This window comes from Triticum dicoccoides, chromosome 2A, assembly GCF_002162155.2.
Source record: "Triticum dicoccoides isolate Atlit2015 ecotype Zavitan chromosome 2A, WEW_v2.0, whole genome shotgun sequence".
Taxonomy (NCBI): Eukaryota; Viridiplantae; Streptophyta; class Magnoliopsida; order Poales; family Poaceae; genus Triticum; species Triticum dicoccoides.
The window spans coordinates 78,200,138-78,213,574 of NC_041382.1; the positions used below are offsets into that span (position 1 = coordinate 78,200,138).

Genomic DNA, 13,437 nt, shown 5'->3' on the forward strand with positions numbered 1-13,437 from the left:
CACATGGAGATGCAAGATCACCATGAGACCAAATCAAGATGGACATATTTCTATCCTTGAATTGTATCAACATGGGATGCAAGATCGCCATGAGACCAAAACAAGATGAGCATAAATTTTGGTCTTGACTTGTATCCACATGGAGATGCAAGATCACCATGAGACCAAATCAAGATGGACGTATTTCTATCCTTGAATTGTATCAACATGGGGTGCAAGATCGCCATGAGACCAAAACAAGATCAACATAATTTTTGGTCCTGATTTGTATCAACATGGAGATGCAAGATCACCATGAGACCAAAACAAGAAGAATTTTAGTTGCATTGGGTGCACTTAGTTTGCATCATTATAGGATTGAGGAGTGATATATGACCACTAGGCATCTCATGCATTATCTTGATTTGTATCATCATGGGATCAAGATCACCATGAGACCAAAACAAGAAGAATTTTGTGGGTAGAACCAAATATATATGAGATATGTGGTGAAAATAAAACATCATCGATGAATATATTTTAATCTTGAACTGTATCAACATAGGATGCAAGATCACCATGAAACCAAAACAAGAAGGAATTTTTGTTCTTGAATTGTATCAACATGAGATGCATGATCCCATGAGACCAAAATAAAATGAACTTGACTTAACCATGATTTGTATCAACAAGGGATGCTGGATCCCATGAGACCAAACTAGGTGTGCTATATGGAGCGACGTAGAACACCAATAGTACTATGAGACATATGGTGCAAGAGGAATGCATTAAGAAAGGAGCAAGGAGGTAGCCATGTATTCTCACCTTGCCTTAGTTTTTCTCCCGTACGATGTGAGGAAGTGATGCGGACGAGCAGCTGCTGGCGTGGACGATGAGCGGTGTGGATGACGAGCGAGCGGACGACGGGCAGATGGCCGCTGATGGGCGGCGTGACCGGCGACGATGACGACGAGCAGCCAGCGACAATGGCGGCGGCCGCGACGTGGAAGACGAGCAGCCGGCGACGACGACGGCGGCGGCGATGTGGACGACGAGCAGCCGACGACGATGAGACGAGCGGCCGGCGGCGACGATGGTGAGCGGACGAGCAGCTGTTGTATGTGCGTGAGTGATGAATGGATTGATGAATATGAGCGGGCAGCAATGGACTGAATGAGCGACAGCGGCGGCGTGTGGATGAAATAATGAGCGACCCGAGAGCAGTCAAACGGCCTGGTATTTATAGGGACGAAGGGAAGCAGTGGAGAGCCGGCTGGACGCGCGCCTGCCCACGTTCTGATTGTGGGATCGTGTCCATGAACGTGGGAGCGTGGCTGGCTCCTTTCCCCTTTTTTATTTGTTTAATCACTAATTACCGGCAATGTCCCATCAGCTGGGCTTAATTAGGCCACATAATGCGTGGGCTCTAGGCATGCTTGTATGCGATCGGCTGATGGAATAGGATATGCATGCATGTACGTAGCTATCTCGTATAAGTGCACTTGGTCAGATTTAGACATGGGGAAGCATTTTTCCACAGATATATCATTCATGATGACTTGACATTTTTTTATATATTGTCGCGTGTTATATTATTTTACGCGAACATTACTGTGCTAATATTTTTTTTAGCGATGACAGAATAATACTCATAAATATGATATAGCATTGTGGCAATATTAGCGTCGTCTATGAAACTTTGAATTTGTATCAATGTTGGAATTTCGTGGTTGATGATGGTGTATGTGTATGAAAGTCATATGTCCACTAATTTATGCGACGATATTGCTCCTTCCCTTTTATTTCCGGATTTGTTATTTTATATTGAGTGGCGCGGTAGAAATTTATCATGCTATTTTATATATAAATTACTTTATTTTAATAATATCTAAGCACCATGTTTCACTGGCCGAAATCGGTGTGAACACTCTAACCCCTAACGCATCAATATCTTCATCATTCATCGGTTTAACTGCTGCAAGATTACAAATAGTCTCTAAGACACGTTCCGTCTCCAAATCTAACAAATCATTGACCGAATTAGTAATCTCGCTATCCGTGGCACCTAGTGAAACTCCTAACTGGTTTGCATTATTTATAATCTCCTCACTAGAAAAATGCAATAAAGAGTTAGATATGTTGACGGACATACCAGAGGATGATGCAGCCTCCTGAAGCTTGGCCGCCCTCATAGCGCACTACTGCTGCATATCGTCCACCTCCGGGAGATCGTGGATGCGAGCACTCATCCGTCTGCCTGTCGAGACGGGGTCCGGGATCCCGCCAAAAGCAACCACCTCCTCCCTCGTAAAGCCTGGCGCTGAGACTAGAAGAGGCGGCTGCGGGCTCCCAAGCCCCACAGACGGGTGCCCCACGCCGGGGTCCGCTGCCACCGGTGCGAACTGAGAGGGGATTATGGGGGGCGCCTGCCCGCGCTCTCCTCCCGCCCCATCCACCGTGCAGACAGTGTCGGCGAAGAAGAGGCGGTCGTCCAGACCGCCAGGGAAGAAGGATGAGCCAGGGCCTCCTGCCCCAGCCCCCCCTCCAACGCAGCAGATGGCGCAGGTGTCGCCGCCTTCACCGGAGTAGCAGGAGCCGAGGCCACCTGCCTCGGGCTCCCTCCCCCGGTGTTGGCCGACCCCGACGTGACCGATGTCACTGGCGTCCGGATGTGGAGGGGAGACGTCAAGGCCTCCTGCCCCGACCCCCCGCCCCCCATCAGCAGCCCACGGGTAGCAATCCGCACTGGAGGCTCGACCACAAGAGGAGGAAGGGAAAGAGAAGCAACCTCTGGCTCCCCCACCCCGACTCCATCCAGAGTCCTCGCCGATGAGTCCCTCACCAAGTGTCCAGAACTGTCAGCCCCCTCAAACTCCAACAGAGGAAGCGTGTACTCGAACAAATCCTCAGAATCCACCCGGTCACTCCAAAGTCTAGGTGGCGCTAATGCTGGCTCAAAGGACCCGAACCGCAACGAGGTCATAGGCACCGATGGCGATACTGCCTGCTCAACCCCGGTCCCCTCCCCGGGCAGCTGAGCATCTGGGCGAGAACCGTTAGACCCCTCTCGTGCGGGGTCATCAATCTGTGGCCCATTGGCGCCCTCATCGCCATCACCCTCATGCATATCAACATCATTCCCATTAACCGCATCTGCAAACAGATCTGTGTCCTCAAACTCAATATCGAGCGGGAACACCTCGCCCCTATAAGTCCAGTTGACCACATCAGGCACGAACTCAATATCAAGAACACTGACTAAAAGCCGGGCCACCCCATGAGCCCGGGTAAAAGCCATATCAACTCTCTCCGTTTTCCCAACCAACATACCCAGACTGGCCACAACACGAACATCCTGCAAAGGCTTAGACGGGGCCCCTACAAACCGCAACCAGACCTATGTAAGCGGCTTTCCCTTAGGCTCCACCTTCTTCCACTCGTGGAACTCCAGAATGCATGAAGTGCCAGGAACTCTACACAAACCAAAGCTCAACAACCTCTGCAAGTCATCCACTGTGGGAAAATCAACCTTATAGACCTTATCCTCGAGAACCACCAGCTCACAGTGAAAGTCCCCCGGAGCCAGCTCCTGAAGCCTCTGCACGATCTGAGCCTCAGTCACCTCTCCCTGGGTCTCTTTCACAACCCCGGTGGTCAAACTCGGGGTTTCATCCGGAATCTCTCGCGCGGCCGGTGATTCAAAGAACATAAGCTCAGCGCAGTAGACTCCATACACAGTCAGTGAGGGATCCTGTCACGCAAGAACGGGCACTCACTGGAGGGATGAGCCGGCTTGCCGCATGTCTCACACAGCTCGGCCATGCACTCAGCAATGAAATGGCCCTTCTCCCCACAACGGTAGCACAACATCTTTTCTTTTTTGCGCGCATATTTGGACAGCCTGTCAGCATCGGACCTGCCGAAATCCTCGGCCATAGTCCCATTCTCAGGAACCTCCACACTGGCCAAAGTAGTCACCACCTCCATCGCCTGGGGAGGAAGTTCAGTGGGCGCGTGGTGGGGCTCCGGTACTGACGCCTCGTGCTCAACAACTGCACCTTAGGCGGGGGCGGTCGACGAAACCTCCCACGGCCTCCTCCCCGACCTCCACGATGGCCCCGAAAGCCACCTCTCTGACGGTGATCCGGGCCTGAGGCTCCCTCAACAAAACCGCTTGTAGGGTCGAGAAACGGTCTCTCCGTCGACCCATCACTCTGCCAGGCATAGCCACGACCTCCTCCCGTGGATGAGGAGCCACGGTGCCATCCCTCACCATACGCATCAAACCCATCATCCCCCCACTGACCTTGGGGTGGATCATTGGGCTCTCTGTTGTTAGAGTGCTGATTAGTCTTTATCGTACCGGACTGGTATAGCGTCGGCCTAGCAACATAATGGGGCGGAGGTGCAGCCCGTGGTTGATTGCCTGCGGTCGCCGGCAAACCCCCGCGTCCAGCCGTAGTCACACCAGGCGCGCCCGGCACTGGAGGTCTAGGGCCTCCACGACCCGCAGCCGGCGGAGCAATCGGCGCCGCGCCTGGCGGCGGTGGTCTCAGACCACCCCGTCTGGCAGCAGGGACAACGGGCACCGCGCCTGGCGCCGGCGGCCTCAGGCTACCCCTCCCAGAGGCCGGCAGCAGGTGACCCTGCCCCGGAGGCCGCGCACCCACGGGGCCAGCGCCTCTGCCTGGGTGACTTTGCACGACGGCCCCGCCCGCCGGCGGCCTTTGGCCAGGCTGCGCCAGGATGCCACGTCCGGCACCCGCCACCGGCGGCGGAACTGCCCCACCCTGTCCCGCTGGACCGGAGGAGGGCTTCTTGGCTGGCGGCGGTGCATCCCCACGGCCGGCCATGCCTAGCAACGGCCGGATTCTCCGAGCCCGGCGAACCCCACAGGAAGGGTAGCCCCTCGTGCTATGCCACTACATTTTGGCAGACGTGCGTTTGAGAACAGCTAATATATGATGTTTCAAGTTTATATCATCAGTTGTGTGTTTTATCACTACCAATTGCAAGGATGAGAAAGATTCGAATTCTATAATATCTCACAAGATAGAAGTTACTTCATTGCTGGAAAATGAGTGGCATGGGCTTTAGATTTACACGACTTCAAGTTGAAAATATTCCCTCCGTCTGGAAATAAGTGTCTCAACTTATGTACAACTTGCGACACTTATTTTGGGACAGAAGGAGTATACTATTGGATGCTTAATGTTGATTTGGCAATGTTCTTTTATGTGGTAATTTAATCAAATCTTGGGCCTGGTTGTTGGCAGATGAAGCTAAGAAGAGAGGGTGTCCGCAGAATTTGGCAAGGAGCTACAGTGCCCATTCCACTGATGGTTGTGAGTGATCCCAACAGATGCAAGTTTTCAGAGGAAAAACAGCCTTTGAATACTTGCTTCTTTCTATTATTAGTAGATCCTAATCGTCATTAGCCATGGGAACTTTTGTAGACTTGCTTATTTCTGATATTACTAGACTGTAATCATCAATAGCCGTGAAGTTTGTGGGTCATTATGGATCTGGTGATGATGTTCGATGCTACTCCAGGCTACTTGCTTACAAGTTTGCACTGGAGTATTGGTGTATACATGTTGGTAGAATTTGTGTCCTGTTTGTAATACCCCGTTGGAAGAAAATGCTTCCATTCCATGAGACATTAATCTGGTGATGAATTGGTATGACTGTCGTCGGTTTGCATTCTTATGTTGTATGCATGGTAGTAACGTTCTGCAAGTGGGCTATGTCTGCGTTGCCATGCATTTCGACTATCCTCGTGGTTATGTTTATCTACTGCCATCGTGGTCGTTGGGTCCTTTGTTAGAATGTTAAACTCTACCTGCTGGCAGGCTTGTGTTGTCGTTTTCATCCTCGTATTGGCTGCTGAAATTCGTCTACATTTTTAACGTTATGATGATTAATACTATGACCAGAGATACAAATTCGCAATCAGTGTTGGATATTTGGTAAATAAATTTGCATTGGTTATCTATGTTACAGAGACGAGCTTAGGGCGCGCTAGATCGGTTTGTTCAATCATCAATTTGTTATTTGTAATTTGACAACAAAATGCATGTGTAAATTGAAGAAGCCCTCTAACTTTGATTATTTTCCGTTTTCTGTTAAATAAGTTAAGACAAATTCTTCGCACAAAATCTCTCAATGTAAGAATGAATTAGCCTAGAAAGCAATGGTCAAAAAATAGGTTAGACATTTTTATCCAATTTTTGTTTGCAAGATTCGCTACTGTCAAAAAAGACGTGTGCCCTTTTTCTTCCATTTTACTAAAATTCAGTCGATTGAATTTCCCTTTCGTTCTTGGTAGAATTCTCGATCCTTGAATCTCGTTGGCAATCGCAATGTGGGCTGCCCATCATGGATGAGGTGTCTGCTTGCCTTCGTTTTGTGTCGTTGAAAACTGTCACATGCTTTACCCAATTTTCTTTTGTCGAACCGTAACATCTGAAGGCACTTCTCCGATCTATGCATAATGGACTGTGGTCCATAGCATCAATTTTTCATTACACTGTATTGAACTGCAATTATATTATTTTTATCTAGTTATTGGGTGTGTTTTCTCTTTCAAACCGATTATCATCGAAATCTATTTCCAGGCGAAAGGATCTATCAGGACTTTCAGTTGCTTGTGACAATATAGTCCTTTCCTTTCAAGCCGTTTTTCAATGAAAATTTACCTAATTATGCAATCATAATAATTTGGCACTAGGTCTTGAAACTTTCAAAATACTTCAAACTAAATAAATTGGGTGTTAACCATTTCCCTCAGAATTTTTCAACTTCAAATTGAGGATCCCGATTGAGAGTTTTTTTAATTCAAAAACCCTAACTGAAATCCAACTCAGTATTATTTCGTTGGAAATAAAATTTGGTAATAAATTTAGACATTTGGCCCGGTGGCTTGAACAAGAAATTCAGTAATTCTTGTAAAAAAGAAATTCTGTAATTGTGCAGGATCGCATCAGGCACTCACCATTTCCACGTACCCGGTTAGAGCATCTCTAGCAGACAATTTAAAACCGCGACCCTTATAACCGGGATAAGGGCTGAGAAAAGCGTGTTTTAGGGGCTGAAATCGGCTGCGGCCGAACAGAGCCCGCAAACTAGAGATAACCGTAAAACCACACAATGCAATTGACCGCGATTTTAACAAATAAACACAAATTTCGAGAATTCAAATACAGTTTTGGGGACATTTGAACATAGTTTTTGCGTCACAACCCAAAGGACATCACATCCATCATCACGCCATCATCATCATCATCATCATCACAAGATGAAATCTTCACCGCCACCATTGCCGAACCACCACCGAACCTTGGCACTGCATGGTCTCTTGTGGCTAGCCTTCTCCTCTCCAAGATCTCCATCCTTGCCATGTCATGCCATTCTTTGGTGACCATCCATCTATTTTTGATTCATCATCATGATCTTGTTCTCCTCTTGAAGGAGCTTGGCCATGGCTCTTCTCTCCTGAATGGCGGCCTTGCGCACGGTCTCCTCGTTGAGTAGTTGTCACTTCTCTTGCTTCTCTTGAGCCTTCTTCTCAGCCAACTCCTTTTTTGCCTCCAATGTCTTGATCACCAATATCTCATTGGACTTAACCATATGATCTAACTTGTCCCGCAAGCTTGATGCCTCCACTTCCTTCTTGATTTTGTCCTGGGCCTTTTTGTTTTCATCGGGCTTGTTCTTGGTGAGTGCACCTCTCTTCGGTGGGGATTCTTTGCCAATCACCTTCCACTTCTCGCTATCTTTAAGAAATTCCCAACAATGCTCTAGTTGAAATGCTTTTTTATCGGAAGTTTCCATGTCCTTGTACCTTTTCTTGCGCAATTTTGTCCTACAAAATGAAAACAATGCCAAATTATGCAACCACTCCGACGGCTACAAAAGATTTGCACAACTTGGGACATGAAAACAAACTCACATAATCGGATTCAACAGTACCACTTGGAGGTGCATTGCGGACTTGCGTCAAACAAGCAGCCCAACGGCTACAAATCGGCTTGATCACGTCCCAACGACCTGGGAGAGACCGAAAGGTGCGTGGCATCCTGTTGGGATAATTTGCCATCATGCTGAGGTACTGATCCTCTATCCTTTGCCAATACCGCTTGGCGGTTTGGTCAGCGCCGGTGCACGCATCAAGAGACACCGATTCCCAAGCCTTGATCAAGTTTTTTTTTATCTTCCAATGGCGTGTAGTTCTTCGATCTTGCGCGTGATTTTTCTTGCGTTGCGTCGAACACCCCCTCGTCAACCTCCTCCACATCATATTCTTCCTCACCGTGACTGTGCATGCCACCATCCATCTCATTGTAACGGTAATCACCGATCGGGGCTTGATCGATGTCGATCATGTTGTCGTCCAACATTTGCACGAAGTTGACAGTCGCATCATGCAAACCGGCACTACAATTTTGCTCAACAAGTCACGAACACGCACAATGGAGAAAAGTGAAAGAAGTACAAGAAATCAAAGCATCATACCTTACGCCCGTTCCGTCGAACACCTCGGGGGGCGGCGGTAGCAGCGCCGTCGGCGGGCATCCTCGGGGTAGTTCTTGCCGGGGCAACCAGGGGAGGTGTTGGTGGGGTAGGTCTTCCGACGAGCTTCTTGCATTTCGCACCGGAAACCTTCCCCTTCTTCGCTGGCGGGTGCCCGACCGAATTCACATCGGAGGCGGCGGGGCCGGCGTGCGTGCGTGCCTTCCTGACAGGGGCTGCGGGAGCGCCGCCCTGGACTACGATGTTGCCCTGCCGCTTGCGGGGTAGCGTATTGGAGCCTTGAACGACGACGGGTGCGACATGATCGGTGAGGAGACCTGCTGAAGGGGATGGCGTGTGGATGACATCCACGATGATGACTGATGACCGGGAAGCTTCCATGGTGGTGGAAGGAAGCTGGGGAAGGTGCTCCAGAGCGGGTGATGGAAGGTGGTTGGCGGCTTAGGGTGGGAACAACCGCGTGGAAATGTCTCTCCCGCCAAATCTCATAGTCGATAAGGGTCAAGCTCGGGTCGGCCTCCCATCCTGTGTATCTGAAGGTTGAGGGCGAAGATTTTCCATGCCTCCCAATTTTTTTACAGGTCATGGGCCCACATACCGGGCCACTTTTTTCATCCAAAACCGTAAACGGGTGGTTATTTTGCGGGTTGGAGCGTTTTAAGGGTCTGCTAGATATGCTCTTAGAACCTGAATCCGCATCCGCATGCAGAGAGGAAATGGGTTAGAGCTTAACCCGGAAGGGAAGCGGGACAGCTCGCCGCAAAACCCCCTTCCCCTGTCCCCTGCTCCTCATTAATTAATCCCAATTTCCCACAAACCACTATCCCCTTGCTGTGCCGCCCAACCACTTCGCCCCCACCGAGTGCGATCGAGAAGCTTCGAGGAGCTAGGGTTTCCCGAACCGACCGATGGTCGTTGCCGACGCGGTGCCGCCCCTCCCCTGCCCCCGCCGGCGCGGATCGTCATCGTGGTGCTGGCGCTCGTGCACGTGGCCCTCGCCCCGATGCTGGCGCTCGGGCGCGTCCTCTGCGTCTCGGCGGGAGCCCTCCTCTACCTGGGCTTCGCGCTCGCGTGGGTCATCTCCGCAGCCATGGCCCCTCCCGCGGTATTGCCCCCAAGCTGCGGCGGAGTGATGGCGGCCAAGCTGCGGTTCCGGAGGTGGGGAAGGGCGCGGCGGGGCGGCTGGGGAGGCGGTGACCCGCGGTGGGGGCGGGCTCCCGCGGCTGGGAAGGCAGCGACCCGCGGTGGGGGCAGGCTCCCGGTGACCTGCGGCGGCTTCCCGTGGCTCCGGCGCGCGAGGCGGCGGTGAAGGGCGCGGCTGCGCGAGGCGAATGGCGCGGGAGGAGAAGGAGGTCGTGCGAGCGGGTTTTTTTTCTTTTTCACTGCGGGGAAAATTAGAGATCGGTCGATTGTGGCTTGATGCGTGGTTTGTAGCGTTAAACACGAAACAATTAAGGGCCATTAGATTTTGATGATGGATGGATGTGATTGTTTGGATCTGCCCCTCTCTTCCTTTTATAGTGGTAGTAGATGTAAGATATTATGTATCAACAGAAAGCATGATCGCATCACCATCTGTTCTAACATGTCATCTAACACCAACTGAACAGAGCTTCACACAACAAGTCAGCCTAGCAACAAAACCCGAAAGAAAGAAGAACACTATGGAGCAAATCTAACTTATAAAGGATGAAGGGGTAGGTAGTCACAACGAAGGCATCGAGCGCACGGTACCACGCGAAGGAAAAAAAGTCCACCGTATCGCGCCGCGCGTGGGTTGCAGCGCACCACGCGAGCACACCGTGCGAGGTAGAAAACGGCATCGCGCCCCTCGCTCCTCCCTCCCTCGTCCGCCCCAATCCCCTCCCCTCCAACCCTAGCCGCCCCGCTCCCCTCCCTCTCCACGGCGCCGCCGCCTCCTCCCCTTCTGCCCTGCTATCCACCGTGCCGCCTCTTCCTCCTCTTCACTGCCCTCTCCAGCGGCGGCAAAGAACGGCGGCGCTCGATCCGATCTGCTGAAGAGAAAAGATGAGAGAGGGAGAGAGACAAGGAAGGAGAGGAGGGAGAAAGATCTCCCTCATCGTCCTCGTCGCCATCTGCCACTCCTCTGCCGTGCCCAGACCGCGGGAAGAAGCCGAGAAGGGAGGCCGGCCGGCGGCGGCCACGCTCGACAAGATCCTCGCATTAGCCTCAAGGGAGAGGAGGTCTACGTCCCCCGTCCGTGTGAAGGGAGCGAACCAGGGCAGTGGAGGCGCAGGGCGCGAACGAGAGGAGAAGGTTGAGCATCCCGCCGACGACATCGTTTCGAGCTCAAGGTATTAACCTACTTCCTCTACCTCTTCCTTTGCTCAAGCCCAGATTAGTTTGGTTCAGATTTGGTTCAGTAAATTAGGCTAGGGTTTGATGGATTCCACTGATTTATGGTGATTCGTTCCAAGAACAGGATCGATTCCCCTATGCTATGATTTAGGTTCAATCTAATTGGGTAAGGCACACACACTTGTACACAAATTCCCATCTCTTTTCTTCCTACTAAGCCTCAGAGAAACCTACAGTTTGTGGATGTATGTTGAAACAGTGGTCCGAACTTGAAGATGATGAAAATTATATAGGGTTTGCATGGTGCCGCTCTGCCCAAGGAAGCCATGTCCGTGAATGCATTGTGAAACACTGATCTGAACTTGAACTTACATTTTAGAAATTAGCCTGTTAAGATTTTTTTTTCTTATTTGAGGAATGATTGTTAGGATTCAGAACTTAGAACACTTGAACACTTTGCTTTCTTTTCACTTTAACACTCCCATTGTTAGGTAGGAAGAAAAAAAACTTGAATTTTTTCTATAGTTGGGCAGGTAACTCCCCTGCAGTTTTAGTGGAAATTTTGTACCGTACTCAGAAATCTTTAGTCATATTTTGCCTGCTGTAAAATTCCTCTGTAGTATACTCTAACATGTTTCTTCCTTCTTATGTAGATGGTCTACAGATACATGCAACAATTGAGGTTTCATGTGCAAGGAAGCAAAGAAGATGCGAGACCGTTTTTCTTTTGGAATAGAAGAATCAAAGGATACACCGACCGAGTCAGTCTGAACTTCGATTAAATATGATATGCGTGTTTACAAATCTTTCCTTCATGAATATTTTGAAACCTTCACATTATGCTGATATGTATTTTCTGGCAGAGCAGTCTTCAACATTGACGGTTACCATTTTTATTTTTTATCTCAGCTCGTGAGATTTCTCTACTGTCCTGACACAAATTTACTCTATATGATGAATCCAAGGCTCAGTATAAGGATTTCCTGATTTATTATTTGCCGCATCTGGTGTTTCTCATCTTAGCATGAATTTGAAGTGTCACCTTTTGCATCCAAGTAATACTATTGGTTCACATTGATCCTATCTACCATGTACCAAATCACTCACTTTTCTAAATACTGATATGGAATTAACCTTTGGTTACAACCCTATTTGGTTTTGAGTTACAAAATGTCCTTATTTAAGATTTTGCTTCTTAACATGTTGCGTTACCAGCTCATCCACTGAGGATTTTGAAATATGATAGTACTCTTCCTCTGTTTTCTTTATCTTTTATTTACAAGTTAGTTCTATTGTGAGGAGAAGCTTTGGAAGTGGTTAATCAGTTCAGTAAGATAATTTGAGGTCGACGAGCAGATTGATTGCTCATATATCCACCTTAAGATGGCCACAACGTATTTCAGATTTTAGCACATTAGCTGCCATCGTTTTGTGATTTCAGAAATATATTTCATGTGCTGGATGGCCTCACTCTTTTATTGGGTTGTTTTCAGTTAAAGGTTAGAAGACATGCCAAATAATGGATACTTCTCAATCAAATGAACAAACATGCTATCCGCCGAGCTTCAAGACTGAAGGGATAGATAACCACAACTTCTAATGGTATTTCTGCATTCTCTATTGTGCACTCTTATGTTTGTTTTGGTGTAGTGTCCTACCATTTATGCTTTTGTTGTTGTGGTTGTCTACAGACCTATACCAGCGATTGATTGTAGCATACTGGATTCCTAATGCTGACAGGAATAGCCGCCATGGCGATATTTACAGGTGCATGAACTAAATTTTCTTTTGACATCCATGCAAAAAGTATCAATCCACAACCCCTGCTACCTGACAACGATGTATCAAATCCTTAGTCAAGGCAATATTTCCCATTTTCTGTTGGTCTAAAGTCTAAACTGTAAAAATGCAGTTCACTATTTGGATAGGATCCCTCTATCTTGTTACTTATTTCTACCTTCTTCTTGAATCCCTTTTGTGTCTATATTGTGATTTTCTGATTTGTTCCAGGCTGTGCACTGAGATCGAATAGTCTACATCATGCCTCTGGTCGGAACAAATGTATGCTTGTTCCCCTTTTTAGCCCACATATGTTGGTTTCTGATACTCATTCCTTACTTTTCCGTTTCAGAAAAAAAATTGTGGGCTGGACTGAAGTATCGAAACACACTTGGGATTTCTGTTTCCTGTAACATTTTATTTGGGGAGTTTGTGACTTCTAGACCTGAATGGTTGTGCATGGACCAGAATATGAATGAAGGATACTTTAGTAACATTTATGTAGAGGTTGTGACCTCCATATCCATTCATTTTTGCTCTGATTCTTGGGAGTAATCCTGATTGATTTGATGTATTTGGTTAATTAGGGTGACATTTTTTTGGCTGATTTGGGTGACGAATTTGATACTTATGTGAATTGTTTGGAAGTTTCTTGGCTGATATGCGTCGTTGTGGTAGTTCTTCAGCTAATTGCTCTGCTCTGCGGTCGAGGGGGGAGCCGCCAGAGAGAGAACCAATCAATGCACAAGGAGTCGATAGTTTCAGCATAATATTAGGCTTCTCCATGTGATGTGATACTCTTGGGATGATGATGGTTACACGAGGGTG

The 13,437-nt window shown here is 48.6% G+C and overlaps 1 long non-coding RNA gene across 3 annotated transcripts; it reads left to right on the forward strand.

Annotated features, from left to right (window-relative positions):
- The first annotated feature begins 10,758 nt into the window (after positions 1-10,758).
- LOC119359010 lies at positions 10,759-13,110 on the forward strand. Of its 3 annotated transcripts, none has more exons than XR_005172354.1 (6): positions 10,759-10,826; positions 11,495-11,591; positions 12,324-12,432; positions 12,522-12,597; positions 12,841-12,891; positions 12,962-13,110. It is a non-coding gene; the product is annotated as an uncharacterized LOC119359010 (long non-coding RNA). The 3 variants fall into 3 exon arrangements; XR_005172352.1 differs by having other exon boundaries at positions 10,764-10,826; positions 11,484-11,591; XR_005172353.1 differs by having other exon boundaries at positions 11,495-12,432.
- The last annotated feature ends 327 nt before the right edge of the window (positions 13,111-13,437 follow it).